The sequence below is a fragment of the Lissotriton vulgaris genome, chromosome 1_1 (assembly GCF_964263255.1).
Source record: "Lissotriton vulgaris chromosome 1_1, aLisVul1.2, whole genome shotgun sequence".
In the NCBI taxonomy this organism is placed as follows: Eukaryota; Metazoa; Chordata; class Amphibia; order Caudata; family Salamandridae; genus Lissotriton; species Lissotriton vulgaris.
The window spans coordinates 1,557,223,261-1,557,238,183 of record NC_141685.1 but is presented as its reverse complement, the minus strand read 5'-3'; positions in this window follow the sequence as shown (position 1 = coordinate 1,557,238,183).

Genomic DNA, 14,923 nt, shown 5'->3' with positions numbered 1-14,923 from the left:
CTTCAGATCCAATCACAGCATATACTCCTTTATTGATATCTTCCGTAATATTTCTCTTAAAAGTATAGCTTTGCAGCACTTCATAGAGACAAACGTTCTCAAGATGATTACTTCTATTTGGATAGTATGTATCCAACATATTTGTCTTCAAAATATCTGTACTGTTTGGTTCTTTCTCTGCTAAATACTCAATTTCTTGAACAGATTTATTTCAAAACTCAGTTTTGTGTTGCAGCAAGACCTAGACTCACCCAAATGATTGTTCTAGATTTGGCATATAGGCTTGCAGATGATAACCGATCTGAACAATCATATGCTCCAATTTCTCGATGAGACAACATCTTCAAACTGGAGCTGTACAATTTCTTACTTATACTCTTTTCCTGAGAAATTTCCTCCCACATTTCCTTTAGTTCTGTCTTCTCAGATTTTGTAATGTAAGACGTTACATATCGAGCCATAGCAATGGAGTTGTCTGCAACATATTGAATATCCATGTTAGCATTCCACATGGACAAAATCACTGGGTTATAGTCATTTATGTATTTGGACTCTTCATTTCTTCTTAAGTTGTAGGTATTTTTCGGTGATTTTCTTGTAACAGTATGTCGCAAAGATGACATGAAATTGTTTACTCTTCCTTTTGATAATACTGGTCGTGGAAATCCAAAACTACCTTTTGTGTAGAACTTGTCCTTAGATTTGAACTTTCAACAACAGTATTTTCCACAACGATGGGTTTGAAATCGTAATGCTTGATGTCTTAAATTGTTTTGTTCTTTTCAGAACAGCACATGTAGAATACTGTTCAATAAAACTCATCACTGTGTCATCTAAATCTGTTCCAAATGATCCATAACAACATATGTATGTGAGGAGCACCTCTTGCTTGATACTTCTTTCTCCAAAAGAAATCCAAAACCTCTCCAAGAGGAGGTTTTTTTGTTGTTTGTGATAAAATACATCATAGCTTCAAATCTATGATTGAAATACCTGCATACATTAACTAGATCCAAAGAGCACAGTTCTCCAGGTGTCTTGTATTCTATATTTTCTAAGTTTGCATTTGCCTCTCGAAGAAATTGAAGTAAGTCTTCCCAAGCATACTCAGCACAGCTAAGAGTAAGGAACCATGTAGGAGTTCCTAAGTTTCTTAGCATACATTTCAATTCCCCATGACAACGGTACCAATACTCGTTAGTACCACGCTGACAAGCCATGAGATTAATTAGCTGAGATTCCAAAACAGTGTCTTTCTGTTGGACTTTATCCATAAAGTCCGTTGCCGAAACATTTTGCAGATGTACTCCACTTTTTAGTATATGGTTCACTGCATAAGAAAGTCCAGACAAGTCACTCTCAAACAGAAGATGAAACAAATATGGAATGCATTGACAAAACTTTGGATCTTCTGCATATAATCTTTATGTCCGGTACTCAGATGCAGGAATTTGCACAGGTCGGTCATCATATCTTCCACCTAGACCTGTTGGAAATAACTGAGGAAAACAACGAGCTTCCAAGCTTTCTTCCCATACACTTATGGGACTTCCTTTTGCTTCTTTCATTTGGAATAACTCAATAGCATTCCCCATTACGTCTTTGGAATGCAGAGGTTGAACACTATAATGTTCATAAATTTGTTCACTTCTGGACACATCCACTTTTTCAATTTGCCCAGCTGACAAATCACTGTATTCTTCTACAGTTGTTTCCTCTTCTCCTGCATATACATTTTTATAGTACTGATTGTTCTTTACCAGGTACAACGTTGCCTTTTTCACTTTTCTAACATCCACTAATTCTTGCCAGATTTTCTTACTCTTTATAGGAACGCCATTAACTAGAATAACTAGAGGTTCCTCTTCCACTTTTTCTACACCAATTGTGTCAATATTTTTCTTTAAATCTAGAGGCAAATAAACAACTCTTCCCTTTAATCCTCTCTGTAAATCTGAAGGAGGCAATTTCCCTGTCTTAGGCTCCATTCGAATAATAGCCTGAAATGGATGCACACATTGAATGAAAATAGACTCGTAGGTATTTAAATCCATCAATTCAGGAGGAATCTTTACCAACTCAAGATTATATGTACAGCTCTAGCAAGCATTTTGTTATCATTTAATTTATTATAACAATATTTACAAATACGTTGATCAGAACCCAAATCAAAACAATTCTCTACCAACAAATACGCTGCAAAATCCTTCCACTCATTATTATTTTCCTTTTCACTTTTTACATATAAATCAACTAACCTAGTCTGATTCTTATAATGAGTTCGTCGTCAACACACACAACAAAAATTTGGCCTTTCACTTGAAATGACCTTAAACTTTGTAATTTCTTGGTCACAATTTTCTGTACTAAAATTCTGCATATTTTCATCCACATTGCCTTCAATTACTGTATCAGTTTCTGCACTGTCCTCTTTTTCACCAAAATAACTAAACTCCATTTCTTCACAAATGTTCTTTACATCTAATACAGATCCTTGCAAAAGAGCACTGTTTAACTGTTTTAGCTTAAGTGCTGGACTTTTTGCATAATACAACCTTCTCACTAATTTCCTCACTTCAGTATGATGCACTGCTAACATCCTAAAATGGTGAAAAACACTCTGACATACTTTTCTAGAAAGACAAACCAGTGAATGCCCTTGCAAGCCTGTTTTTTCTCTCAGTCTGCAAGGATCTAATTCTTGCAACATCTTAAACTTTTGTTTAAGACTTTTCTTAGTATATTTACGTAAGACATTGCGTATGGCTGAGATACCCGCCACCCCCTCTCAACACAATCCCCAAGAATGGGAAACCGGAAACGGTTCTGAACTTTTGGAAGACGGGAGGGAGTGACCCTCCCGGCCATATTTATTAAAATATGAAACAAAATAAAACATTAAAATAACAGTTTCATATTAATGTACAATTTCATTTCCACATTGCGATGTTTGGCTAAGCTTAACATATTCTCTAATACAAAGGTTCTCCTAGCCGAACTAACATCCTACAAAACGTTTAACTTGAAATTGTACATCCTAACGTTTAAGGGCCAACGGCAAGGTCGTAACCGGTGTCAAGATCCCTAAACCAGACATATCCCCCCCACTTGTGAGGGGCGACCGCACAGAGGTGTACCTCAAGTGCATTTACTAATTTCCCTTGACTTGACGGGGGCCCCAATAAACTCAACGCCATTTAAAGGTCGTCCGAGGACTCGTGTGAGGTATCTAGAAGGTAGCGTAGACCCCCTCCCAAACCCCACACAACTTACCACATCTGCCGTCGCAGATGTCCAGGCCCCGGGAAATTCCCCAGGAGGGGGCTGTAGCCCCTCCTACCCAGGAAGGGGCCTTGACCGCCTTTCCTTTCCTTTCGGCGGCCCATCCTTAGAAGGGACCGCCTCCCCGTTGAGGGGCCAATGGCCACCTCCCTCGAGCGCTCCCATCCGTAATGGGTGACGCCCACCCATAGGGATCTTCCAATTACTGCTCACCGATCATGACCTTACCGCCCGACCAAAATAAATACGACAATTCTAACTAAATTACTAAATGACTAAATTACTAAAAGACAGTAATAATTACAACTTATTAAAAGGCATGATTACTGATCAACACTAGTGCATAATTATTTTATTTGCAAAACATATTACAATTTGACCATTCTTTATTGCATATTCAAAGTTATCACGATAGTCATCACAACCTGCAAAAATTAGTGTTACCACATCAAACTTTATTCAAAACCACTTGCTGTCCTCAGGGGCTGGTGGGTGGGTCAAAATTGGCTCTTCGTTCCGTCTCGAGCTCACGTGCAGCGAGGAGGTGCAGCTTCAGAGCACAGGAACAATAGGATGCTTTCTTGGCTTGTTGCTCCTTTTATCCGTCTTCAGGGCGGGCGTCAACCCGCCCCTGCCTGCCCCAAAGGGCGTGGCCGGCCGCGTCAGTGTCTAGGCCAGCCCACTCCAGGGCGGGAAAAAGCGCGCCCCGGCTACGCCGCTTCGGGCATACCAGCCGAGACTCGCCTCCCGCCCAAGATGGCTTCCCGGGGGGATCGTGGTACTCCGCCATACGTTCGGGGGGACCGAATGGTCGCCCCTTTCCATATGGCTGAGATACCCGCCACCCCCTCTCAACACAATCCCCAAGAATGGGAAACCGGAAACGGTTCTGAACTTTTGGAAGACGGGAGGGAGTGACCCTCCCGGCCGTATTTATTAAAATATGAAACAAAATAAAACATTAAAATAACAGTTTCATATTAATGTACAATTTCATTTCCACATTGCGATGTTTGGCTAACCTTAACATATTCTCTAATACAAAGGTTCTCCTAGCCGAACTAACATCCTACAAAACGTTTAACTTGAAATTGTACATCCTAACGTTTAAGGGCCAACGGCAAGGTCGTAACCGGTGTCAAGATCCCTAAACCAGACATATCCCCCCCACTTGTGAGGGGCGACCGCACAGAGGTGTACCTCAAGTGCATTTACCAATTTCCTTTGACTTGACGGGGGCCCCAATAAACTCGACGCCATTTAAAGGTCGTCCGAGGACTCGTGTGAGGTATCTAGAAGGTAGCGTAGACCCCCTCCCAAACCCCACACAACTTACCACATCTGCCGTCGCAGATGTCCAGGCCCCGGGAAATTCCCCAGGAGGGGGCTGTAGCCCCTCCTACCCAGGAAGGGGCCTTGACCGCCTTTCCTTTCCTTTCGGCGGCCCATCTTCAGAAGGGACCGCCTCCCCGTTGAGGGGCCAATGGCCACCTCCCTCGAGCGCTCCCATCCGTAATGGGTGACGCCCACCCATAGGGATCTTCCAATTACTGCTCACCGATCATGACCTTACCGCCACAGGCCGGATAGTTGACCGGCTATCCGGACCCCCCCACAACACTCCTGCCTAAAGGTCATGTCATAAAGTCTTTAGCCAAGCTATCAGGTCTCCTATGAGTAATTCGTTCCCCATCCGGGATAAATGAACACCATCCCCCAAATACATACTGTCCCCTTTAATACAACCATGCGAAACAGAATGCAGTGTACTTGAACGGAACAATCTACTCACTTTATTATTAATTTTCCTTACTGAATGATTCAGAGCAGGAACCGAAATAGCCCCCCGCCACACTTTCCGTGGGATCATATGGGACCATGCAATTGTGCACCCTGGAACTCTTCTTGCCAACCAACTTACCGTGGAAAGCATTGCCTCAAGAAGAAGTCGTCTACCAGTGGTCACCAAATCATTGCCCCCAAGATGTACTATGACTACAGACGGCGGTGACCTTGTCTGCCCTAACAGACCCTCAAAAAATGATCGAAACTGGTCAATACAGAGCCCGCCCTTTCCGTAGAAGGACACACTGTACCCGTATTCCCCAGCCACGTGAATCATGTCACCTGCTTTGAATACGTCCCCGGCACGCCTCACGTATGAGTGGCCCACGACCCACACCTCCTTTTTCACAGCCGGTGATGTCTGACCGCTGGCCCCCCGGTGTCGGGTCGACTGCACAGTCCGCCCCGCCTCGTAGGCTTGCGCAACTGAAAACCAAACAAAAACAAGAAGCGTGAGTACATCATTACAGCTTCACAACATGTGCAACCGCACATACCTCTTATAACAGTTTGAGGACCAACGTCCCACACGTTTTACTTGTTCAACATTCAGACCCCTGGCTGTAGCCTCCGTAGCAGCCCTTATCCGAAAGGAATGGGTCCCAAACTCGCCAGGGTTCAAGCCCGCGGCCGAAATCGACATCGCAAGCACCCGCTGAAACTGAAACCTCGTCAGTGGGGTGGCGTCAGCGTGTCTCAACAAGGTCCCCCCCCATGATGCCACCCTTTGCGTTAAATATTCCTCTACGCACATCACAGGGCACATGGAAGACCCGGGAATCCTTTGTATGATTATTCCATCCCCAATCGCACCCTGATCGGTCTTGGACCTGACAAACGAGACAGTCATTGTCTCCCCCTTGACCTGAACGTGCTCTCGGCACAGTCCCCCCATGGTATCCTGCTTGTTCTTTGCCACTAGTTCGCTTACCCGCATAGCCCCATGGAATGCTAGCATAAAAGCGGCTCGGAAGAACACTGATTCATACTGGGATGAACACGTTGCAGGAAGTACAGATAACAACAGAGCCAACCTATCCAGACCTATCGGGCGCCTTTCATCTACTCTGCGACCCTCAAGGCGTTGCCACCCACGTAGCGCTTTTTGCACAACAAAAGACGCAGTCGGGTCCTGGATCCCATGAGCCCTTGCCATAAAGGAAATGGCGGCCCGAAGCCTCTGGGCCGTAGCCACTGATTTGCCTGCCTGATGTAAAGACAGCAAAAATTTTACTACTAGCTCTTCCTGGCCCCAAAGCTCTCCCCTAGCAGTCCCCAAAAAGGCCCAATAGGATCGGAACGCCCCTTCATATGCCTTCCTTGTCCTGGGTGCTAAACTCTCTCCCACGAGGTTCTGTAGTTCGGGGCACCGAGAGACCAGAGAGCTTCGGGAAAGGGTGCCGCCACCGGGTCCGCTGTGGGCAGAAAACCCCAGAAGGCCTGCATACGAAAACGAGAAAGCGCATCAGCCGCTTGATTCATTACCCCCGGTACATGTCTTGCCCTAAATAGCACGTTCAATTGCATACACAATAACACAATTTCTTTGAGCAATCTCAGAATCCATTTGCATCGTGCTGCCTGGCTATTGATACACTCAACCACGGTCATGTTATCAGACCAAAACACCACAGAGTGATCTTTGAATCCCTCAGGCCAAGTTTTCAGGGCCACCAGAATGGGAAAAAGTTCAAGAAAGGCAATGTTACTTGTCAGCCCACACTCATGCCACCATAACGGCCATTTTTGAGCCGACCATTGTGTGCCGAATATGGCACCAAAACCAATGCTCCCAGCCGAATCTGTCCACAGCCCCAGCTCTACGGAGGACACCGCCGGTTTATTCCAGACAATTCGACCATTGAACTCCGCCAGAAATGCCAACCAAATGCGCATGTCCTGGCGAACCTCTGCCGATAGCCTCGTGCGATGATGACCCTCCTTCAGTCCGACCATGGCTTGAGCGATCGAGCGGGAAAAGGGGCGGGCCATCGGCATTACTCTCAGGGCAAAATTCAGCTGGCCCACCAATTGTTGTAATTGATGCAATCTGACTTTAGACTCACTAATACACGTTTCCAGGGAAGCCCTGAATCTTAACACCTTTTCTCTTGGTAATCGAAAACAACATTCCTCTGAATCGAGCTCGATCCCCAGGAACTCGAGGCAAGTCGAGGGACCCACAGTCTTACCTGGTGCCAGTGGCACACCAAAATGCTTCATTAAGACACAAAATTCATTCAAAGCCTGTCCACATTCCGGATCCCCGGCCGCCCCCAGAAACAAAAAGTCATCGAGGTAATGCATGACATGTTGAAAACCCGTCCTCTTTGTGAAGACCCATTGCAGAAAACAACTGAACTTTTCAAAATAGGCACAAGATATAGAGCATCCCATCGGCATACATCTATCCATGTAATAGTGACCCTGAAACATGAAACCAAGGAGACGCTGATCGTCTGGGTGTACCGGGAGCAACCGGAACGCTGACTCAATATCTGATTTTTGCCATCAGCGCACCGGGCCCTAGGCGATTCAACATGGCGACGGCCTCATCGAAAGATGCGTACCGCACCGAACACACTTCCGGGTCTATCGCATCATTCACGGAAAGACCACGTGGGGCTGATAAATTATGTATCAGTCGGAACTCACCCGGGTCCTTCTTAGGGACCACCCCCAAAGGGGAACAAACAAAATTAGCACATGGTGGCTCATCAAATGGACCGGCGACTCGACCTCGAGTAACCTCCTTCCCAATCTTCTCCTGTACCACGGTCGTATGTTGCAAGACCGACAGTTGGTTTTTGCATTTTGCTACACCCTGAAAATCCCCCACTGGGATGCGGAAACCATATGAAAACCCGTTCCGCAACACCCCAGCGGAAACATGATCCGGGTATTCGCTGAGCCAAGGAATCATTGCCATGGTATCAATCGGAGTAGGTAAAGGCGCCCCTCGGACTATTTCAGACCTGTTTGGCGCCTCCCCTACCGCCGTTATCACCCGTTTTGGCTCTGCACATGGACTCAGGATGGGATGGCTGCCCACACCCTCCACATTCATGTCTAAACTTGCATGACCCCTGGGGCCTCGTACATTTACCCCTGTTAAAGTTCCAACAAATCCCCCTTTTACCTGCGTTGCCGTTCGGCTTCGAGTGGTAGTCATTACCTGTACCTGATCGAAAGGGTGTCCCAGCATACTGGCGGGAGGATTCACCCCCGCTACTCCCTACCAATGGTAACTTCAACATACCAGTACTCTCCATTTTTGACCATGAAACAGAGTCGTAACAATCCCAAGTCAAGTTTTTGTCATGTTCTTTCGCTTTTCTAAAAATATTATCGTAACAGAACCACTGATTGCCCCCATATGACCATAATATTCCATGATCCGTGACTGATAAATAGGCAATTCGGTCAGCAACTCGGGCCTACGTTCGCCCATGATGGAGGTAAAGATTCCCCATGCCCTGCCCCAAGTGCCAATGTTTTCGTCAACCTTAAAGGCGGCCATCTTTGTGCGCCAAACACTCGGATGCATGAGCTCCTTTTGGCTCTTAACATGCTCCATCTCATAATGGTCGGTAAGCAACGAAAAAATGTTTACATACTCGTCCGCCCACATCTTTTCCTTAATTGCCAGAGGGACATGCTGACCCAACTTTTCCCTTCGTGAAGGTGCAGACTCCTCCCTCGCAATCGGCAATGGCCGCTTACCTGAACCAGAAGCTGCATCCGCCGCTGGACCTGCTCCTGTTGCTTTATCCACCGCCGGAGACAGCGGGGTAACTGGCGATGGTGCCTTCGCCGCCTCCCTAGTTTCACGCAGTTGCTTCATCAACACCCGTGCGTCGTCAGCCGTGGCGCCCTCGCTATCTTTCCCCAACCACGCTGCCAATTGTGCTGCTAACTCAGGCGGCATGTCCTCTCCGGACACGGGAGTGACCACCACGGGAATCGGATTCCCCTCCCTCGGCACCGGAGTTGGCTCCTCGAGTGGGGTATCGGGAACCGGGATGTCCCCCCCAGATGCCCCCCTTCTGGGCCTCTTGCCTTTTCCTCCAGGAGCTGCTCCCGCCAAAGGTCGTTTCGGTCCCCCTTCCCCGTCTTTAGCCGCCATCTGCTTCTTCAGATCAGTTACTTCTTTCATGAGCATACGGAGCATCTGATCGGTAGTAACTCGCTTTCCGACTTTCTTAGGCATTCTCAGACAGAGTATCTGTAAGACAAAAAAGAAAGATTACCACGCTCAAAATTGGCTCTTCGTTCCGTCTCGAGCTCACGTGCAGCGAGGAGGTGCAGCTTCAGAGCACAGGAACAAGAGGATGCTTTCTTGGCTTGTTGCTCCTTTTATCCGTCTTCAGGGCGGGCGTCAACCCGCCCCTGCCTGCCCCAAAGGGCGTGGCCGGCCGCGTCAGTGTCTAGGCCAGCCCACTCCAGGGCGGGAAAAAGGGCGCCCCGGCTACGCCGCTTCGGGCATACCAGCCGAGACTCGCCTCCCGCCCAAGATGGCTTCCCGGGGGGATCGTGGTACTCCGCCATACGTTCGGGGGGACCGAATGGTCGCCCCTTTCCAAAACAAATCAATAAAATCCTGTCGCACACTACAAATACTACTACAATTCCAAGTGTACACCGGAGCCTTAGGACGTCTCCCTAAAACTTAATCAGCTAACACCCCTTCTGCATTTCTAGGCACAATTTTCTCTTTTTCAATCGGACAACCGTCCTTCACCTCATATGCTCGACCACTGATGTCAACTGCATGCAACAAATCATTAGTCTGAAAGTAAGTCTCTTCATTAAAAAATGCCTCACAACTTGAACGATGATTCCATTCTCCAGAACAAACATCACAAAAATAAGTCCTATTAATTACTCTTTTCCACCTACTTTTTGCTGTCAAAACATTGATTGCCTTGTCTAGTGTACAAATTCTATTGATTACTAAAATATATATATATTTTTTCACTTCAAAAGCCTGATCAACTATCCTCTCTATACTTTTCTTTTTCTTGTAAAAAGCTGTTTTCCTTTTACAGTTCTTAAATTTTTTTTATAAATTTAAAACAACTCTGTTATAAAACATTCCCCTACGAATGTCAATGAACTGATTATTGCCTCTATTACTATAGACCAAATCATCTCCATGTACATTTCTAACATTTTTTGGGGGGCTAGGCTTTTTCTTTGTAGTTACAGATGATTTTTTTTTCTTTTGCACATTATCCATACTTTTTTTTCAATGGGTTAATTTCGTTATAAAATCCTTAGTTGGCTTACCAGGAGCATTCTTCTTTTTTTCTGAACATTGTTTTTTGGATAAATCTTCTAATAGTGTTTTATTGGAGAATAAAGCCTGTTTATATTTTTTTCTTTTTGCATTCTTAGTAGGTATATTGCTTTTTCTTTCTGTAGATAATTATAATCTGTTGTGAAGAAAAAATAACATGTTATATACCACTACTAACATACAACAAAGCAATTAGAATCACTAAATGATATAAACACTGGTTTACTTCATAAGTAGGTTTAAAGCACAGCAACTATGTCTGACCAACAACAGAGAAGAAATGCATGAAACAGTGAGACAAATGCTACATGCAGAGGCAAATTGGAGCACACAGAGGAGGAGATAGTGAAGACAGAGATAAAATGGTACAAACAGAGGGTGCAAAACTACAGGCAGAGAAAGAAAAAGATTTAACATAATAGCAGTGTCTAATACACACCAGCAGCCATATTGTAATAGACATCTGTAGATTTTACAAGAGAGGGTGCAGGCAGAGGATGCAGGCAGAGAGAGAGGGATGGCAGAGACAGAAAATAAGATAATGCATGCATGGACTAAACTACTATAGGCAGAGGATACATGGTACAGAGCTGCAGGCACAGGGACAGATGGTGTAGTCAGAAAAAAGATAGTGCAGAGAGAGGGTGAGATGTTTCAAGCAGAAACACAAATAGTGCAAGCAGACCCAGACATGGTACACACAGAGGATAAAATGGTACAACACAGAAGAAATGCTGGAAACAGTGACACAAATGCTACATGCAGAGGCAATTGGAGCACACAGAGAGGAGATAGTGAATACAGACATAAAATGGCACCCGCACAGAGTGTGAAACTACAATCACAGAAAGAAAAGATTTAACAAGGTCGTGCTTTCTAATACACACCAGCAGCCATATCATAATAGGCCTCTACAGATGTACATGAGAGGGTACAAAAGAGGAGGGATGGTATAGACAGAAAATAAGAAAATGCAGGCAGACACTAAACTGGTACAAGCAGAGAATAGATGGTTCAAGGCTGCAGGCACACAGACATATGGTGTTCTCACAAAAAATATAGTGCAGAGAGAGGGTGAGATGCTTCAAGCAGACAAACAAATAGTGCAAGCAGACACAGCCAAGGTACACACAGAGGATAAAATGGTACAACAGAGAAAAAATGCTGGAAACAGTGAAACAAATGCTACATGCAGAAGCAAATTGCAGCACACAGACGGAGAGATAGTGAAGACAAAGATAAAACAGTACAAGCAGAGGGTGCCAAACTACAGCCAGAGAAAGAAAAGATTTAACATGATAGCACTGTCTAATACACACCAGCAGCCATATTTTAATAGGCCTCTATAGATGTACATGAGAGGGGGCAAGCAGACGGTGCAGACAAAAGAAGACAGATGGTATACTCAGAAAATAAGATAATGCAGGCAGAGACTAAACTGGTACATGCAGAGGATAGATTGTGCACAGCTGCAGACAGAGAGACTGTTGGTGTACTAAAAAAAAGATGTTGCAGAGAAAGGGTGAGATGTTTCAAGTAGACACACAGATAGTGCAAGCAAACACAGACATGGTACACACAGAATAAAATGGGACAACAGAGAAGAAATGCTGGAAACAGTGAGACAAATGCTACATGCAGAGGCAAATTGGAGCACACAGAGGGGGATATAGTGAAGACAAAGATAAAACGGTACAAGCAGAGGGTGCAAAACTACAGCCAGAGAAAGAAAAGATTTAACATGATAGCACTGTCTAATACACACCAGCAGCCATATTTTAATAGGCCTCTACAGATGTACATGAGAAGGTACAGGCAGAGGGTGCAGACAAAAGAAGAAGGATGGTATAGACAGAAAATAAAATAATGCAGGCAGAGACTAAACTGGTACAGACAGAGGATAGACAGACAACAGGCAGAGAGTGAGATGGCGCAAGCAGAGAGAGACATGGCACAGGCAGAGGATGAGACGGCACAGGCAAAGGGAGAGATGGCGCAAGCGGAAGGAGAGATGTGCAGGAAGAGGGGAGATGGTACAGGCAGAGGGGAGAGATGGTGCAGGCGGAGAGAGACATGGCACAGGCAGAGGATGAGATGGCACAGGCAAAGGAAGAGATGGAGCAAGCGGAAGGAGAGATGGTGCAGGAAGAGGGGAGATGGTACTGGCAGAGGGGAGAGATGGTGCAGGCGGAGGGAAGATGGCACAAGCAGAAGGAGAGATGGCGCCGGCAGAGAATGACATGGCACAGGCAGAGGGAGAGATGGCGGAGGCAGAAGGTGAGATGGCACAGGCAGAGGGAGAGATGGCACAGACAGAGAGAGAGATGGCACAGGCAGAGGATGAGATGGCGCAGGTAGAGGGTGACATGGCGCAGGCAGAGGGGGAAATGACGCTGGCAGGGAGAGAGAGAGGGCGCGGACGGAGGGAGAGATGGTGCAGGCGGAGGGAGAGATGATGCAGGCAGAGGGAGAGATAGTGCAGGCAGCTGGTAGAAGGCGCAGGCAGAGTGAGAGATGGTGCAGGCAGAGGAAGAGATGGCACAGGCGGAGGGAGAGATGGTACAGGCAGAGGGAGAGATCACGCAGGCAGAGGGAGAGATGATGCATGCAGAGGGAAGAGATGATGCAGGCGGAGGGGAGATGGCGCAAGCAAAGGGAGAGATGGCACAGGCCAAGGGAGAGATGGTACAGGCAGAGGAGAGAAGATGCAGGCAGAGGGGAGAGATGGTGCAGGCAGAGAGAGAGATGGCACAGGCAGAGGGAGAGATGACGCAGGCACATGGTGAGATGACGCAGACAGAGGGAGAGATGGCACAGGCAGAGGGAGAGATGACGCAGGCCGAGGGAGAGATGGTGCAGGCAGAGGGAGAGATGGCGCAAGCAAAGGGAGAGATGGCACAGGCCAAGGAAGAGGTGGTACAGGCAGAGGAGAGAAGATGCAGGCAGAGGGGAGAGATGGTGCAGGCAGAGAGAAAGATGGCGCAGGCAGAGAGTGAGATGGTGCACGCAGAGAGAGAGATGACACAGACGGAGGGAAAGATGCTGCAGACAGAGGGGAGAGGGCGCAGGCGGAGGGGAGATGCCACAGGCAGAGGGAGAGATGGCGCTGGCAGAGGGTGAGATGGTGCAGGCAGAGAGACAGATTGGGTAGGCAGAGGGAGAGATGCTGCTGGCAGAGGGGAAATGGTGCAGACAGAGGGAAGAGATGGTACAGGCAGAGGGGATATTGCGCAAGCAGGGGGAGGGATGGTGCTGACAGAGGGAGAGATGGCGCAGCCAGAGAGTGAGATGTGGCAAGCAGAGAGTGAGATGGCGCAAGCAGAGGGTAAGATGGCGCAGGCAGAGAGAGACATGGCACAGGCAAAGGGAGAGATGGAGGAGGCAGAGGGTGAGATGGTACAGGCAGGGGGAGAGATGGCGCAGGCTGAGGGTGACATGGCGCAGGCAGAGAGTAAGATGGCGCAAGCAGAGGGTGAGATGGCGCATGCAGAGAGAGACATGGCACAGGCAGAGGGAGAGATGGCGCAGGCAGAGAGAAACATGGCGCAAGCAGAGGGTAAGATGGCGCAGGCAGAGAGAGACATGGCACAGGCAGAGGGTGAGATGGCACAGGCAAAGGGAGAGATGGCGGAGGCAGAGGGTGAGATGGTGCCATATAAATGACCACTACATTACAATGCAGAAACCTGACTCATTTCCAAAATACATTTCCAATATGCACCATTCGTTTTTTGACAGCATTACATACAAACATGAGATACAATACACAGTGAAAGGGGGAGTCTTCCTAGTTTAAACAACCAGTAAGCTATCAGAATCTCAACATCATGTGGTATGCTGATAACACTCTGCTCATCCTTTATCTTAAAAAGGAGCTGTATACCATTAAAAATACATGATAATAATTGAGATGGTGCAGGCTGAGGAACATATGGCGCAGGCAGAGGGTGAGATGGCGCAGGCAGAGGGAGAGATGGCGAAGGCAGAGGGAGAGATGGTGCAGGCAAAGGGGAGATGGCGCAGGCAGAGGAAGAGAGGGCGCAGGTAGAGGGAGAGATGGCACAGACAGAGAGAAAGATGGCACAGGCACAGGATGAGATAGCGCAGGTAGAGGGTAACATAGCGTAGGCAGGGGGTGAAATAGTGCAGGCAGAGGGGAGAGATGATGCCGGCGGAGGGGAGATGGTGCAGGCAGAGGGTGAGATGGCGCAGGCAGAGGGAAAGATTGTGCAGGCAGAGGGTGAGATGGCGCAGGCGGAGGGAGAGATGGTGCAGACGGAGGGAGAGATGGCGCAGGCAAAGGGAGAAAAGGCGCAGGCAGAGGCAGAGATACGCAGGCATAGGGACAGATGGCGCAGCCAGAGAGTGAGATAGCGCAGGCAGAGAGTGAGATGGCACAAGCAGAGGGTAAGATGGCCAAGGCAGAGAGAGACATGGCACAGGCAAAGGGTGAGATGGCACAGACAAAGGGAGAGATGGCGGAGGCAGAGGGTGAGA